At 44.5% G+C, this 17,176-nt stretch overlaps 3 pseudogenes; all 3 read right to left on the reverse strand.

Annotated features, from left to right (window-relative positions):
* Positions 1-4,409: 4,409 nt before the first annotated feature.
* LOC146763048 (uncharacterized) lies at positions 4,410-5,501 on the reverse strand (annotated as a pseudogene).
* Positions 5,502-9,267: 3,766 nt separating this feature from the next.
* Positions 9,268-11,029, reverse strand: LOC146763049 (endogenous retrovirus group K member 9 Gag polyprotein-like; annotated as a pseudogene).
* Positions 11,030-11,068: 39 nt separating this feature from the next.
* LOC146763050 (uncharacterized) lies at positions 11,069-14,523 on the reverse strand (annotated as a pseudogene).
* Between the last annotated feature and the right edge of the window lie 2,653 nt (positions 14,524-17,176).

Here is a 17,176-nt window from a genome sequence, read left to right on the forward strand (position 1 = left end):
TTACAACTTCCATCAGTGACACATCATATACCCTGTCTGATTCATCCTAATACTGGACATGCTATCTAGGTTAAATGTAAATGTTTAAATTTTGAAAAAAAAACTAGTATTGTAGTTTGTGAAAAATGCGCTCTCATTGTATGAAGCGTCAAGTATCAAATCTATTCTCTGTCCTGGTGAAACTGAGAAAAGCTGGAATAGTAACTTTACTCTATGGATGGGAATTACTAGTGCCTGCTGAGTAGGAAATATCTGAGGAAGAGTGGGATACTACAGTTAAGAGGTATCAAAGGTGATTTGCCTGGAAATTAGCTAAGAGAAAGTGAAAAGGAAATAGAGGGCAAGACCAGATTGGCCTCTGTATTCATCACCAAGAAGATCATATACACCTGCTGTGGGTTGCAACCACATAGGCATGGGAAGTAGGAGAAGTAGGAGTATAAACCATACTGGATCTCTGTTATTCCTTTTTCTGTCACTCATTTTTTGTCTTTTACCTTTTGGGATACTGACAAAGTCATGTCACAGGTGTTATCAAAAGCTGTATATGGAAAGACACCAAGGTTCCTTTTTTATTACTCACACTAGTGTCAACAGTCACTGTTATAACCCATCCAAATTAGGCGATTGCATGCACAATGGGAAAAAGGACTGGATTACGGAGAACTTAGGAACAAGTGGTAGCAGGATGGGAAGTGAATGCCCCAAAAGGGGAGAGATGGATTTGTTTTACATACATTCTTGGGAATAAAGGACAAGATTTAGTAAAAGAACAATTGATAAACAAAAAAGGCTAAGCCAGTACAACAATCTAATCCTGTGCCAATTTCACTTGATGATTTATATATGAAATTTGAACAGCAATTAGAAAAAGAAATTGATATCTCAAGATAGAGTAAAAATCAGTTTGTAGAATTGGGGGAAAGAATAAGTAGGGAACTTAACATAACTAGCTGCTGGGTCTGTAGAGGGGCTTTGATGTCAGAATGGCCATAGAAAGGCAGCAGCTTAGGCCCAATTGAGCTCCTTAAGTGGAACCAAACAAGTACAAGTGAAGAAAACTGAACAGAAGGGTGGATTTTAAGTTCAATAGTGGTAGGAGAAGACTGTCTCTGGCACAGTCAAAAGAAAGTTTCTTCACGAAGTAAGAAATACTCCGTGTAAAAGATATAATGTTAGTAATGGAACTTCTATATGGTGAATCCCAGAGGAACCAACACTGTACTGGACTCAGGGAAAAACAAAAAAAGGAAATTCTAAGTATAATAATTAAATTAGACTTTTTCAGTGTAATGATACAGACAAGAATCCTTAATTTGGCATCCTAGAAATCTCCAAAATTTGGGAGAATATAGATCAACAGAAAAATTATTATTGGAAAGCTCCAGATGGCTTATTTTGGATATGTGGAAAAAGAGCATACCCAAACCTCCCTGCTCAGTGGAAAGGGAGCTGTACTCTGGGAATCATACAGCCAAGATTTTTTCTTTTACCAGGACCTGATGGGGATCAATTAGGGATACCACTTTATGAGGACATAAAGAGAAATAAAAGAGATTTGATTGGAAGATTCCAAAAGTGGGGAGATGAAGAATGGCACCCAGAATGCATATTAGAAACATATGGGCCAGCCACCTGGGCACAAGATGGGAGTTGGGGATATCGGACCCCAATTGATATGTTGAATCATATTATAAGACTCCAAGCCACTGTAGAGATAATAACAAACAGAACTAGTTGGGCAATGGAATTAATATCAAGGCAACAAACCCAAAAAGGAGCTGCCATGTATCAGAATAGGTTAGTTTTATACTATCGATTAGCTGAAGAAGGAGGTGTTTGTGGAAAATTCAATACATCAGATTGCTGTTTAAACTTAGATGACAATGGGAATGCTGTTCTAGATATAGTCAATGATATCAGAAATATTGCCCATGTACCGGTTCAAAAGTGGGAATCAATACTAAATACTAGCTGGTGGGATAATGTATTAGGAACAGAATGGTAGAAAAAGTTAGGCTTCTTCCTTTTATGTGCTATAGCTGGTCTAATATTTCTTTCTTTTTTGATCCCCGGTTTCATTGAGCTCATCAGCAGTGTGTTCAAGGCATTCAAGTGGTGACAATGCCTATGGACAAAAAGTTGACCACATCTAGAATGGCGCAAAAGATTATGGTGTTAAAGAAACAAAATAATGTAGAAGACCCCTTCAAAGAAGCAAGATTGATTTGTAAAAAAAAAATGACTGAATAATGAAGGCTAGAAAACAAGGAATATTGCTCAAGCCAAATGATTTATTAAAAAAAGAAAGAGGGAGAGAAGCTAGGGACTCCTTATAAAATGAGGGGAGCTGGACTGGACAAACGCAGATCAAGTTAATATGGTTAAAGCTACGTTCTCCATTTTTTATCTAAAAGATGGCAGTTTATATACACTTTAATATAGTTTACAAGTTGTGAACACAGTATAATTGGTCAGCAAACATTGTTTACTTTTGTCTTAAGGTGGTCAGACTTTCACACTGCAGCTCTACCCTAATTCACTCTCAGAAAGCCTATTAACACTGTGGTTACCCTAAAGTAATTTCTAACTGTGCCACAACTAGTTTCTTACTACGCAAAAGGCTTCACAGGCCCCACCAAGGCTGCTTACCAGAGGCCAAGCCTGAGGGTAGCTCAACTCTTCCCTATAAATATAAATCATGTCCTGTCTCAGAAATCTTACAAGGGAGGATTGTGAAAAATGCATATTATATGATTGGCTCTTTGCAAATATTAAAATGAATACTATATGCATTATGTTGGAAAGTTATGCTGTATTAATCTCTTTTAAGTAGTGTGGTAAATATAGTTTTTAGGCTATAGCATAATATTAAAATAGAAACTATGTGATAAAATATACTTTTTGTAACTTGCTGAAGGAATGGAAAAGATAATAAAGAAATTCCTCACATTATCTATCTATTTGCATAGAGATAACAGCAACAGACACCAAGATCTCAAAAGAAGAATTATTGTCTCTTTATTGGGAAAGCTCAGACTTTGAGGAACCAAGAAGGTTGATTTACAAGATGGGGGGGGAAAGTTAAAATTAAGCAGAAGCACCCTAGTTTGAAAGGAATGTTTGAATAACATATGAGATATATGGATATGCAATAGGCTATTTCTTTTAGGGGTAATCCTTTGTTAGCAAGGGCTGCTTTTTGGCAGAGTGCCCGGCACCCGGACGTCCATAATTCTTTGCTTTTTATTGTCTTTTATTGTCCTAATTTTCATTGCTATTTTCATTACTATTAAACTTCGAAAAATTTAACAAAAGTGAATGACATTTTTTACAGTACCCATGAGAAATCTTCAGCTCACCTTAAAGTGATGGATGTGTGTGCTGGAATGTGATAAGGTGAAGCTGAAGATGGCTGGGGGCATCTAAGCGTGCTGTCGGAGTTTGCTGTTGGGATGCGCTGCGTGGGGCCATCTCTGGGGTCCCTTACCTGGGCTTTGTTAATGCCTGGGGCTAGCCAAGGGATCCACGGAATCTGGTGTAGGTCGCGGTCTGAGGCTGCTCCTGGGGCCTAGGAACTTTGGTCCTGGACATGGTTCGCTCTTTGCTGTAGGTCAATCTTCCGCATTTGGGTGTCAGCTGTTGCGATAATGAGCAACGCAAGGACCTCAGGCAGGTGTAAAGGAGTGCTCTTTATTGCCAAAAACCCGGCCTTTTTAAGCAGTTAGCCTGTTATCAGTTTACATAGTTTTAAAGGACAGCAAGCCCAAGTCAACCAACCACCATACACCACGATATGGACATACGGACACGGCCGCCACTGTCACAGCAATGGGGTGGGGGGGGGGGCAGGGGTGAGGGTGGAAGGAGAGGATAGCCAGCATGTGCAGCCAATGGCACAACCCCTAGAGGTGAAGCCAGGAGGTAGTGCCTTCTACCAAGAGTGCAGAGAGGGGCCCTCCCATGGAGGGAAAGGTGCCCCTACAACTGTCAGGCCCGTGAGTTTCCATAGCAACATCAGGCACCGGGGAGTTGCCTCAGGAGATGACAGAAGCAAGGGACTTCTTATAAAATCGGGAAGCTGGACAGGACAAACACAGATCAAGCCAATATGGTTAATCATACGTTCTCCTTTATTGTTTATAAGATGGCAGTTTATATACACTTCAATATAGTTTACAATTGTGAGCACCCTCTCATTGGCAAGCAAACATTGTTTGTCTTTGTCTTAAGGTGGTTAAAGTTTCACACTGTAGACCTATACTAATTCACACCCAGAAAGCTCATTACACTGTGTTCACCTTAACATAAATTCTAACTGCGCCACAGACTAATTTCTTACTGCATCAGAGGCTTCAAAGGCCTCGCCAAGGCCCAAATCTGAGGCCTAGAGTGGGGTAGCTCAACCTTCACTCAAAATATAAATTGTGTCCTCTCTCTCACAGAAATCCTGCTACAATTCCTTCTTTTTCTTTTTGAGCTACCCAGATTGACTTAAAGGCGCGGTTAATCATTTTCTGCATGCACTGTAGCAAACAAGATATAAAGACTAGAATAATTATAATAATAAGAAAAAGTACAATACCAAAATGAACTAAATCTTTGACCCAACCAAAAAAGCCAAAAGAACTGATCAAGTTAACAAATGGAGTGTCTACTACGACAAGTTTCTTCATGTTGTCCTTCAGTTGTGTTAACTATTTGTAAATTGATTGAGAGTGGTCAGATAAATTCATGCAACTTATGCCTTCAAATTCTAAATACTTATGTCCTTGTGCTAAAAGAAGGAAGTCAAAGGCAGCTCCGTTTTCAAGAATTGCATGATGGATGCTATCTACATCTGTGGCAAGCTCACTTAACATTTTAGGTGTAATATTAATTTGCTTTCCTCTCCAGCAGGCCAGGGTTTTCAATTGTGTGAGAGCTTGTGCTGAAGCAACTCCTGGGGAGAAAATTGAGGCTAGTATTACAGATGTGCGCCCCCATAATGATACTTGATCTATACAGTTGGGATCTAACTGGAGAACACTCCGTTTGGCTCATTGAGTCTTCTGAGGCAATCCAAGAAGCTGATGAATGCTGGGAGCAAACAGTGTTAATTTTCTAACGCAACATGGGCCTCCCATGGCTTTTTGAGGCACTGCAGACCAGACTCGATCCCCACAAATGAGGAAAATTCCTGGTGGCAGTTTTCTTGGGGCAGTTTTTGGTGGTATCATGGATTGTGTCCAATTGTTACAATATTCTGAGTAGTTATAATACAGTGGAGATCTGGGAGACAACCAAGTGTTGTCATCTGTTGGCTGTCTTTCTTTTTGTGTTAGTTTTGTAGCATGAGGTGAAAATATCAAACAGTAATTTCCTGGGACAGAACCCAAAAGTTTGAATTCTTGAGGTTTGACATTAATAAATTTAAGATTTTGCACAACTGCAACAGCTTGCGCTCCCAGAACACTTTTTGGATTTATTCTGGCCAGAGTCCAAGCTTTGAACTCTGCCATGGCACCCAGTGGAACTCCAATTAAACAAGTACGAAAAGGATTGGATGGTGTGGTTAAAGACAGGCAGAATGAATGCTGCCCAGTTTGTTTGGCCCAAGTGATCCACATGTTTTGTCTCTTGTCAATGTCAAGCATTCCAAATACTTTAGTTACTAAAACACTACTTAACAAAAACACTCTGACCCACCAGATATTTCTCACGTTCTTCATTGCCCTGTTTAACATGGAAGGAACAAACTTAATTCTAAATACAAACTATAACTTATGATAAACTTAATGTTATGCTCATGGTCATCTAACTTATTTTCCTGTACTCTACAAAGTTAATTTTCATCAGAACTAGATTTGTCACGGGATTTTCCAGGTAAGTTGTTGTTGTCAACGTTGTTATCACTGTTGGCTGGTATCTCTGCCTGTGGACACGCACGTGTAAATCTGTTAGGTACCCAAACTGGACCAGTACCTGTTGAGACACACATATAACTTCTACCATTAAACAACACAGGTCTTGGCCCTTGCCATTCACCTGTTTTATGTCCTTGTGATAAACATGAAGTCCTGGAATTGCTTGTGGTCTTCCCTCTTTCACTGCCTGGTGGTGTATTACAACCGCTGGTTCTTCTCTACCTTCTGTCAAACACAAATAATTTAGGGTAAACAATACTTTTGACAATTGATTAAAAACATCAGTCTCATCATTTTGCTTTTGCTTTGCTAGATATTCTTTCAGGGTACGATTGGCCCTTTCTACAATAGTTTGACCTGTAGATGAGTGAGGGATCTCTGTGGTATGTTTCACCCCCCACTTCTGCATAAATGTAGCAATTTGTTGACTAACATAAGATGGAGCATTGTTGGTCTTAATTCTACAGGCACACCCATTACTGCAAAGCAGGCAAATAAATGTCTTTTTACATGCAGAGCCTTTTCCCCTGTCTGTGCTGTTGTCCAAATGAATTTTGAGTAGGTATCTATAGTGACAAGGACATATATCAGCCTACCAAACACTGGAACGTGAGTTACATCCATCTGCCACAACTCTAAAGCTTTCAGACCCCTTGGGTTTGTGCCAAGTCTGAGGCCAGGCCCATAATGACTACATTGAGGCCAGGCACAGACAATCCCTTGTGCATCATTCAGGGGGATCTGAAATTGTCGGTGCATGGCTCTCTCATTTTGATGAAATGTCTCATGACTGTTGCGAGCTCTCTCAAACTTATTCTGTGGGGGAACATGGACAGCATAACTGACCGCAGCATCCGCCAGTGCGTTGCCTTCTCCTAAACCGCTGTTACATTGATGGCTTTGAATGTGCATGATACAAAAGACATGCTGGCACTGTTTCAGCACACTCTGCAACTGCAGGAACAGTTCTCCAAGATGTTGGTTTTGAGTTCTTCTCAGGAGTGCATCTTCAATCCTTTGCACAACTCCAACTACATATAATGAGTCTGAAACAACGTTGAGTGGTTCTTTGTTCCAGGTGTGGAAAGCCCAACACACAGCCTTCAACTCAAGGGTTTGTAGACTATCTTTTACATCACCTTTGATTAAATGTTTCAACCATTTCCCTTGTTGTTGCCAAACGCACACAGCTCTTTTTGTTCTTCGGCCGGCATCAGTAAAAACTGTCTTTCTCTCAACTGGTTTCAATGAACACAAGGGTCTTTCTAACCACTGATAATGTTTGATGAAATACCACATCGAGCCTTTTGGTTGTTTGTTGTGCACCACTCCTGTGAAACCTAACAATGCTTCTTGCAGTGCAACGGAGTGTCTGAGCAGGCATTCTAGATCTTCATTTTTCACAGGAACACTGATGTCTGCTGTATTTTTTCCATCCATTTCTAAAATTCTGTCTCTGCCCTTTCGTATCAATGCAGCAAGAGCATCTGTCTTGCTCATCACACGACTTTTTGGTTGAACAGGTAAAAACACCCATTCAAGCAGAATTGCTGCTGAACCAGGTTGGGACTCCCTCTGTTTCTTTTGCCATTGAAAAACAATGGCAAGTGGACAGACATCAGCATTGGAGAGGAACAGTGACAAAGGCAAATACTCAATGTGACGAGCACTCCAACCATGTTGTAATTTTTCTGAAACTCGAATCAGAGCTCTTTGTTGTTCAAGGGTACAAACTTGAGAACTGTTGGCATCATTGTCATGGAGTCATGGCAAAAATGGTTGTAGATCATCATTGGTGATTCCCACAATGGTACAAACCCACTGTAGGTCTCCAAAGAGTCTCTGAGGATCGTGTAAGGTAGAAATGTCAAAGTGTAAGGTAATTTTTTGAGGTCAAATTTGTGCATCTGTGATCAGCCAGCCTAAGTATTTCCAAGGAGCCGATCGCTGTACTTTTTCTGGAGATATTATCAGTCCATGATGCTTCAGTTGTGAAAAGAGCCAATTTAAATCTGTATATGCCAGTGGCTGTTTGTTGGAAATGAGAATGCAATCCATATAATGATAAATCATTGCGTTGGAAAAATGTCAACGAATTGGTCGCAGGCCCCAATCAACAAACAGCTGGCACATGGTGCGAGAGTTGCACATGCCTTGGGGAAGAGAAATCCATTCATACCTTTTTGCTGATAGATGGTATGGTGAAGGCAAATCCCTGGGTATCATGTGGATGAAGCGGAATAGTAAAGAAACAGTCCTTTAGATCGATGACAACAATGTTCCGCCCTTGTGGTATCATGGTTGGTGCTGGCAAACCAGGCTGCAAGGCGCCCATTGCCTGTATTTGTTCATTTATTTTTTGTAGATCATGTACCAATCTCCATTTTCCTGATTTCTTGAGGACAATGAAAATTGGGGTGTTCCATGGACTTACAGAGAGTTGAATGTGTCCAGTTTCAAGTTGCTCTTGTACTAATTGTTCAGCAATTTGCAGCCTTTCTCCTGACATTGGCCACTGCTCAATCCACACAGGTGTCTCAGTCAACCAGGTGATCCTGAGGATGGGCGGCTGCTCTGCAGTGGCCGTTAAGGAAAATGCTGGTCTGTGGTCAAAACCATTCCAAGCTGGGAAAGCACATCTCTGCCTATCAATCCTGGAAGCAGTTTGGGTAAATGCATGACGTGTAATTGAGTTACAATATCTTGATTGTCTTCAAAGATGATGCTGATGGGGTCTCTGCTTATTGAAGTAATTTTCATTCCACTCCTACAATGTGGGAACTTGGAGCTTGCAAAGGCCAGTACATCTGATTAATAATTGAGACATCTGCACCTGTATCAAGGATTGGATCTAATCAGATGCAGTGGGAACCATGTTGTAATTGTATTTTCTTATGTGGGCGGTCATTCAGGTTAATTGTAAAAAAGACATCGTGGCCAGTTGATCCAAAGCCATTGTCTTGTCCTTCAAATTCGGTTGGTTCTTTTGGACGTTTGTGATGTGGCAGGATATTTTCAATTGCTATAATTTGTGAAATCTTGCTTCCTTTTGGAATCTTCACAGGTGGTTACAAGGCATAAACCATTATTTTCACTTGTCTGGTGTAATCTGTTTCAATGACACCTGGAATCACGATCACACCTTCTTTACTTGTGGAGGATCTCCCAAGCAACAAGCCTCCAATTAAAGAAGTTGTGCTGTACATTGGGCCATATACAGTGGTAGGAATTAAGGTTACCTGTTTATCATTTAGAGTGACTTCTGTTGCTGTGGCCACATCCACTCCGAGGCTCCCCCAAGTGGCGGGTTGATTTTTCAGCAGGAAACTGTTCTCAGAGTCTGTGGGGCCAAGGAATCGATTTATTTATTTGCATGGTGCCTTGATGCGCTGTGCTGGGAGTTTCCTGACGTGCAACAAGCTTCTGTGGCATCGTTGTCATTGTTGCACTTGTTGCACCACACAGCCTTTTGGCAGTTTTGTCGCACATGGCCTGTTCCACCGCATCGAAAGCAGATGAAGTTAGTTGATCTGATGTTGGGTTGACTTATGCTGCGACGGAGAAGGTTATTGAAGTTGTTGCTTGACAAAGCAGCTGCAATGATGTGTCCTTGTTGTTGCATTGTGTTCTGGATGGCTGCTGTGAATGCTGCAGCTTGATTGCTTTGTTCTGCTCGTGTGGCTCTGACAAGCATGTCGTCAACTGGACAGCCTTGAGGAAGAGTGGCCAAAATAGTCCTTGTATGTGAGTTAGCATTTTCAAAGGCAAGTGAGTGAAACAAATGTTCCTGAACGTCTGCTGGCACATCAGGAACATCCTTCAAAGCAGCTGACAACCTGTCTAAATTGTCCATATGGTTCTGTGGTTACTTGTTTTATGGTTGCATAAGGTGCTGGCTTCTTCTTATCTGGTACTGAAAGCAAAGCTTGATGGTCCAGCTGTTGTGACAATTGATGCATTTCAATTAGGTAGGAAAGTTGGACCTTGGTCATGGCATAAGGTCCATGCCCAGTCAGCATATCTGGCTGGACTCCATAAAAAGGATGACCCACTACTGTATGTTTGTTGGCTTCTTCAATTGCTAAACGTCTCCACTCCCTTTCAAACATGAGGAACTGTGAAGGTGTCAGCAACAAGGATGCAATGCTAGATGAGTCAGAAGGACAAAGCACATCTGCCGTAAAGATATATTGAATTATGTTCCTGGATGCCTCTGATCTGATCCCATAATTTGTGACTGTTTGTTTGGCTGATTGGAGAATTTTCCATTCATGTGGCTGCCAAGAGGCACTGTTATTTCTTACAATGACAGGGCAGGCTAAAGAATTGGCAGCATCCCAATCACCATCTAAAATAGCATTCTTGACCACTGAAGCCCACCTAGATTGAATTGGGTTTTTAAAAACAACTGGTAAAGTCAATTACTGCTCAGATGAATGTTCCTCTAATTGAACCTGTTGATTTGAAAGGTTGGAGAGCTGGGCTATTTTGTGCTGTAATGCATTTGTTCTCTGCACCTTATTCTGTGAACGCTTCTTTTTGCGACAAAATCGGGAGGATGTTGTGGCGCGGCATGCGCTCCTCTCGCCGCGGCACTCCGAGCCGTGCCGTGCTGGGCGGTGAGGGAAGAGAACGGGCGGCCGCTTCCCCCTGCAAGCTCTGCAGTTCAGTTCGTGGCGCGCGGGGACAGACGAAGGCAACCACGGGACTTGGGGGTGAACGGGATGGTTTTATTCAGTGAGCCCCAAGACCCCCTCGGGGGCGGGAGCAGAGGTTTTATACAGAACTCAGGAGGAGGGGTGTAGGAACAGTAACCACTAAGGGAATAGCAGGGGAGGAGTTTAGGGCAGAACTAACATGACAGGGAAGGTTCCAGGGAAAGGGGCAGGGAAAGGGAGGATTGGCAACTTGGAGATGAGGGGGTTTTTAGGGATGGGGGGGGAAACAGATATTAAACAAATATCAAATTAAAGACACACCACCGCAGGAGGATCTGATTCTACTTCATCTGAATCATCTGAATCAGAATTTGGTGGGAGAGGGCATTGCAGTGCTGCAGCGGTGTGATGTGAAAGGACTGCTGCAGGCTGTATCACTATTGTCTATGTGGTCACCTCTGCCATCCCACCACTGCGGCCGTGTTTGAAATCGCCCCCACTCGCTTAGGTCTCTGCCGTCTCGCAGACGTGGTCGCCACCCCCCGTGTGGGGAGCTCTGCCGCCATTGCTGGGTGATGCAGGGCCACCCCCCCGCCCGCGCGTGTGCGCGCGGCGGCCATTGCCATTCTGCCAGGGGTTGTGAAGGGGCAGCGGTGCCTCGCTGCCATATCTGCCCTGGTCTCCGCCCCTGCGTTCCGTCTCCTGAGCCAGCCCTGTTTCGTCATCAACTCCACCTGTCTCCTCGGGTTTCACCCCGCCCACAGAGTGGGGCGGCTGGCCCAATTCCTGCTGCCTTTCAGTCTGCCTGGTCGTCAGCAGAGTAATTTTTGCTGTCTGCGTGCGCACTTCCGCTGCCTGCGCACGGCTGAGCCCTGCCTCCATGCATGCTACTGCTTCCTGCACTGAAGAGCTGACTGAAGCCCTTTGTCCTCTCATTGGCCCCATATTATAAACACCAAAAAATCTCTCGACCTGGGATGGCTTCTGCACTTCTGTTTTTTCTGCCACGGACCCCTCAAATGCCTCCTCCGCTTTCTTTTAGGCGGTCATACTTTGCAAGGTACGTAAAACTTTTTTCCAAACCGCTCCGAATTCCAGTACTGTTTTTTTATCTTTTCCGCCTTCAATGGCACAATCCCAAAGCAGCTGCCCTAGTTCTTGCCACTCAGTCTCGCTAAAGATGAGTGAGGACTTCTGTAATTTTCCCTTATTTCCGGCCCACAGAGCCAATTGCTCTAAATCGGTCTCTTTTATTTTTACCCCTCTCTTGGAGACAATATGCAAAAGGAGCTGCAGCACAGCTTGCCAATCGCTATCCAGGTTCACTCTCACACACTTTGCATGCGGCTTACCTTCCAGCCAGTGTGGGGTGCCCCTTTAGTTTCCACTCGATCCAGCGGCAACACCCGTTCCAGCCCCCCTGCTCTGAAACGTCCACCTCAGCCGCGTGGGCAATGCGTGAATCGCGGAGTCCTCCATGGGATGCTCCGGTGTTTCCCATCGGTAAACAAGCAATTTGGAAACCTTTGTCCCGTCGTGACCAGCACAATTTGGAGTTTGAAGTCTTCAATGCTCCGGCATTCCGATCCCCGTCACTTATAAAAGCAATTTGGGATCTGAATCTCCCGTCGCGCGTCTTCCTTTCACGCAATTTGGAGACCACTCCCCGTCGCCACTGAGGCGATTGGGGAACTCATTGGAGTCTTTCAAGTCCCTGTTCGAGTGCCAGAGGAAGCAAGGGACTTCTTATAAAATCAGGAAGCTGGACAGGACAAATGTAGATCAAGCCAATATGGTCAATCATACATTCTCCTTTATTGTTTATAAGATGGCAGTTTATATACACTTCAATATAGTTTACAATTGTGAGCACACTCTCATTGGCAAGCAAACATTGTTTGTCTTTGTCTTAAGGTGGCTAAAGTTTCACACTGCAGACCTATACTAATTCACACCCAGAAAGCCTATTGCTCTGTGCTTACACCTTAATATAATTTCTAACTGCGCCACAGACTAATTTCTAACTGTGCCATAGGCTTCAAAGGCCTCACTGAGGCCCAAATCTGAGGCCTAGAGTGGAGTAGCTCAACCTTCACTCAAAATACAAATCATGTTCTCTCTCTCTCAGAAATCCTGCTGCAGGTGATGTCATCGAAGCGTGCAAGCACCCAGCCCGGCTCCCACGGTGATGTAAATCCTGCTTAGAGATTTCTAGAATTGGGATTGGTCAAACCAGATCTACTACTACAGCAGATTCAACAGATTCAGACAGCTCTTCATCAGATAGCTCTTCCGAAGAGGAAGATGAGATCACAGCTGCCCTGAGTAGGCTAAAGAAGGGAAAGATAGCGAGAAGGGACATAAAAGAACGCAGCCCAATAGCCAAACTTGCTAGATCAAAAAAGGAGAAAGGAAAAGAACAGGTTCTACAAGCCCCTTTACAGCAAGCAGTCAGCAACCAGGGGTTGGTATATGTTAAAGTTCCATACTCCCTTATCGAGTTAGAGCAGTGGAAGACAACTGTGGGGAAATATAAAGAGAATCCAGATAAAGTAGCAAAATTAATAGAAAGGGCAATTAACACACAAAACCCTGACTGGGCTGATTTGAATTCTATGTTATATACATTACTTGATCCCACTGACGGATAAATGGTTAATAAAGCTATTACAACATCAGTAGAGGCAAGTATAGCAAATGGGCACAGTTACACAGTTTGGACTCTGTCTCTGACTGGCAAGCTACCACAGTTGCAGCAGACCCCTTTTTTGTGGGTATTGCTCTTGGGGAAGGAATTGGTAGCCACTGGGGCATCACAGTGGTCAGTTCCACGAGGAGGACACTACTCAGGACCTTTCTTTTCCTGCTGCAGGCCTTGGAGTGGTGAGTATCTTTTTCTCTCCCTCTTTTGTCCTCTCTCCCAGTGGGGGGGAGAGCTTTCTTTCCCTGCATTTCTTTTGCACTCTCTTTCCTTGCTTGTTTCTGGGAAAAGAGCCAACTTTTCTCCCTCTCTGGAGGATTTTGCTACTATTGTAGCCATTACTTTGCTGTGCAGCACCTTTTAGCAGGTGGCCAGCAGCAGGGGTTTCTATTTTCTTTTGCTTTTTCCTGGGTAGTTTAAGAGACAGATTCTACCTCAGCCAAAATGGGTGCCTGGCTGTCTGTCTCTCAAAAGGGAGTCTATTTCCAAGTTGCAAGTGTCCTATCTGGTGGTGGAATTTCATTTCATAAAAGAGAAGTTAAAGAGTTTGTTCAGTGGTTGTTACTACATTTTCCTAATGTTTCGGCCAACCAAATTTGTAATTTAGAGTTTTGGGGATCTAGTAAGTAATGAGTTGTTACAATGAGGGGATTCCTCCCTTTCTAAATTTGCTTTCCTGGCCATGAAAATTAGAAATGCTTTAAAATCCTTGTCTAAAATGCAGGAACAGCCACCCAGAAGCAAACTCAACCCCATCTCTCCTCATCCTAGCCCTCTTCCCTCCCCTGCCTGCCCCAACACAGGGATTCTAAAGGGATCAGACCGGCAAGAGCCGCAGGGCTGCCTTCGTCTCCCTGGGTCCCCACAGAATCCCCGAGACCCCCACCCGAGCAGTCCTGGCCAGACTGCTCGGGATCTTTCCTGTCCCCCGACTTCTTCGTGTTGTACAGCCCTGTCCCAAAATCCCTTTGTTAGTTTTAATCTCCCTCAACCTGACTCCCCTCAAAATGTTCCCTGGGGTGCACAAAATGGCGAATGCCACTGGTGGTTCCTGCCATGTGCCCTTCTTCTCCCTATAGTCCTTTTCCCGCTCCTCCCCTAAACCCTTTCCACTCATCAGTCAACCCCTTCCAGTCTCCTGACTCCTCCCTAAACTCCTCCCTTTCCAGCAACTCACCTTCCCATCCAGCTCCTCCCCAAACCAAACCCCCCAGTTCTGCCCACTTTGAAATGTGTCCGTCATGTCTCTCCTCCCCATGTCCTAGCCACACTGCCTCTGACATCATCTACTCTCCTGGTTCCCATGCCCCCTCCTCCGGTTCACACGCTCGGGCTCCAGGAGGAGGGGGGGCGGGCTCGAACCGAACCCTGTTTCTATCCCCACTCTCACCACTGCTCCAGTCACCTATATCCCTAGGCAGGAGGGAGCACCCAGGCCCCAGTGGTCCCCACTTGCCTACCAGACCAACAAAGAGATCTGCAAAGCTCAAAAGGGATTTGGTAGGGACAGCGAATATTTCAAGGGACTGTTGAGGGCCACTCTTTCAGGAAATGTTTTAACTTCTGCTGATCACCCTACGCATTTCTTGTGTTTGCTGTCCTCAACAGATTTTTTAATATGGGAAGCAGCATGGAGAAAAGAAGTACAGTCCGCTTTACCAACACTATGGGCTGACCCGGACATAGGAGTAGATGATGATGAAATAATGTTGTCTGTTGATTACCTTTGTGGGGAGGGGGATTGGGCAGAGGGGGAAAAACAAGCTGCGAAAATACCTAGGGAAGCTCTCCGGGAAAGCGTAAAGGCTGCGGAAAAAGTGTTTTTTGGGTTGCGCTCAGATGTCCCTATTGATAACTATCTGTCCATAACTCAGTTTCCCTCTGAGTCCTTCCTTAAGTTTGTTGAGCGACTTGGCAGGGCAGTGGACCTTCAGGTACAGGACCCAAAAGTGTGGCAGGGAATCCTAACAGAAATTGCTGGGCAAAATGCCAACGAAAAGTGTAAAGCCGCAATCCTGAGCCTGTCCCTCGACCCACCACCGACCCTGCAGTACATGCTAGAAGTGTGCTCGAGGAAGGTCACAATCTCATTCACTGATCAACGCCTCAAACAGAGGGAACTGAGGAGGGTGACAGCCATCGACGTCCCTGACCCGCCATCCAGCAGCCAGCCGTCACACACTCCAGGAACATTTAACAGACCTCCCCCAGGAAACCAGCTGTGTCATCTTTGCAGGGAGCTAGGGCATTGGATGCCAAACTGCCCATTGAGGCAACAGTTTTATAGCTTCAGGAAAAACCAACAAAAACAAAAGGTTGCCTCCAAAGGAGAGCCATCAAAAAACTAGAAACCAAGCACAGTCCCTCCCTGCGCGATGATAGAAATAAAGCAGGGCCAAAAACAGCTAGGGGAGGGGGTGGAAAACCAAACATCCACAGGCAAGGCCCGCCTGTGCCAATTCAGACTGCACCTAACATTACTTCTTCACCAGACTTGACTCATCCATACCAACCAAGACCTATTTTAATCACTAATTCTCATAATGTACCTTTCAGGTTGGCTCTGACAGAGCCCCTCCATCTTCATAACACCCAGTGGCATTTAGTGTCTGTGAACCACAAAGAACCTGGTAATTGGAGAGACACCCGTAGTAAGTATGTCATCCTTGGGGACACCAAATACACACTTCTAGACATTCACATCCTCCCGGGTCTTGTGTCATCAGACCCGGGAAAACTCGTCCTTTGGCTGCATTGTACTTACTCACCAGTGTACCTGCCCAAAGGCCAAGGCATTGCCCAGTCCATCCCAGTGCCTGAGCCTTCGTGGACCATTGCCTGGACTCAGGTACTGGGGGCCGAAAAACTAAAAATCTCATGCAAGTTGCACCAGGGGGGAGGAGTATAAAGTCTTAAGACTCCTAGACACAGAGGCAGATGTAACAATCATTCCCTTCTGAGAATAGCCGTCATATTGGGAGTTGCAAAGTGTAGCTGGACACGTACAAGGTGTTGGGGGCATTCAATTAGCGAAACAGTCAAAGAGTATCGACCAAATTGAGGGGCCAAATGGGCAATTGACCTCTGTACGCCCATTCGTTTTAGACTTTACAGAAACCTTGTGGGGGAGAGACCTGATGGCCCAGTGGGGGGTCAGAATTGACATTCCAGAGACCCCCGAGGTTTTTCGGGCAGCGGTCGCTGAAAAGTGCCCTACTCAGAAACTCAATTGGAAAACAGATTCACCAGTCTGGGTCGAGCAGTGGCTGCTCAATAAAGAAAAATTACAGGCACATGAGTAGCTCGTGGACAAGCAGCTAAAAAAGGGAAATATCCAGGAAATAACATCTCCCTGGAATTCCCCCATCTTTGTAATTAAAAAACCAGACAAAGACGAATGGCATCTCCTCCACGATCTCCGTCAAATCAACAATGTAATAGAAGACATGGGCTCTCTCCAGCCAGGGATGCCGTTCCCGACGATGCTCTCCCAAAATTGGAATTTAGCCGTGATTGATATAAAAAACTGCTTCTTCCAAATTCCCCTTCACCCTGATGATGCCCCATGCTTCGCCTTCTCGGTTTCCACCATTAACTGAGAAGCCCCCAGGAAGAGATACCACGGGAAAGTACTGCAACAGGGAATGAAAAACATCCCTTGTATTTGCCAGTGGTACGTGTCTTCCTTGCTGTCCCCAGTCCGTGCAGTTGTGAAGGATGCCATCATCCTACATTATATGGATGACATTCTAGAGTGTGCCCCAAATGATGACATGCTTACCCATGCTCTTGACCTGACAACCAATTATTTAGTTGTTGCAGGGTTCGAGCTCTGGGAAGACAAGGTTCAGAAGATGCCATCTTGGAAGTACCTGGGCCTGGAGATCGGGAAGCGGATCATTGCTCCACAA

The sequence above is a fragment of the Lonchura striata genome, chromosome W (genome assembly GCF_050655825.1).
Source record: "Lonchura striata isolate lonStrDom1 chromosome W, ASM5065582v1, whole genome shotgun sequence".
Lineage (NCBI taxonomy): Eukaryota > Metazoa > Chordata > Aves > Passeriformes > Estrildidae > Lonchura > Lonchura striata.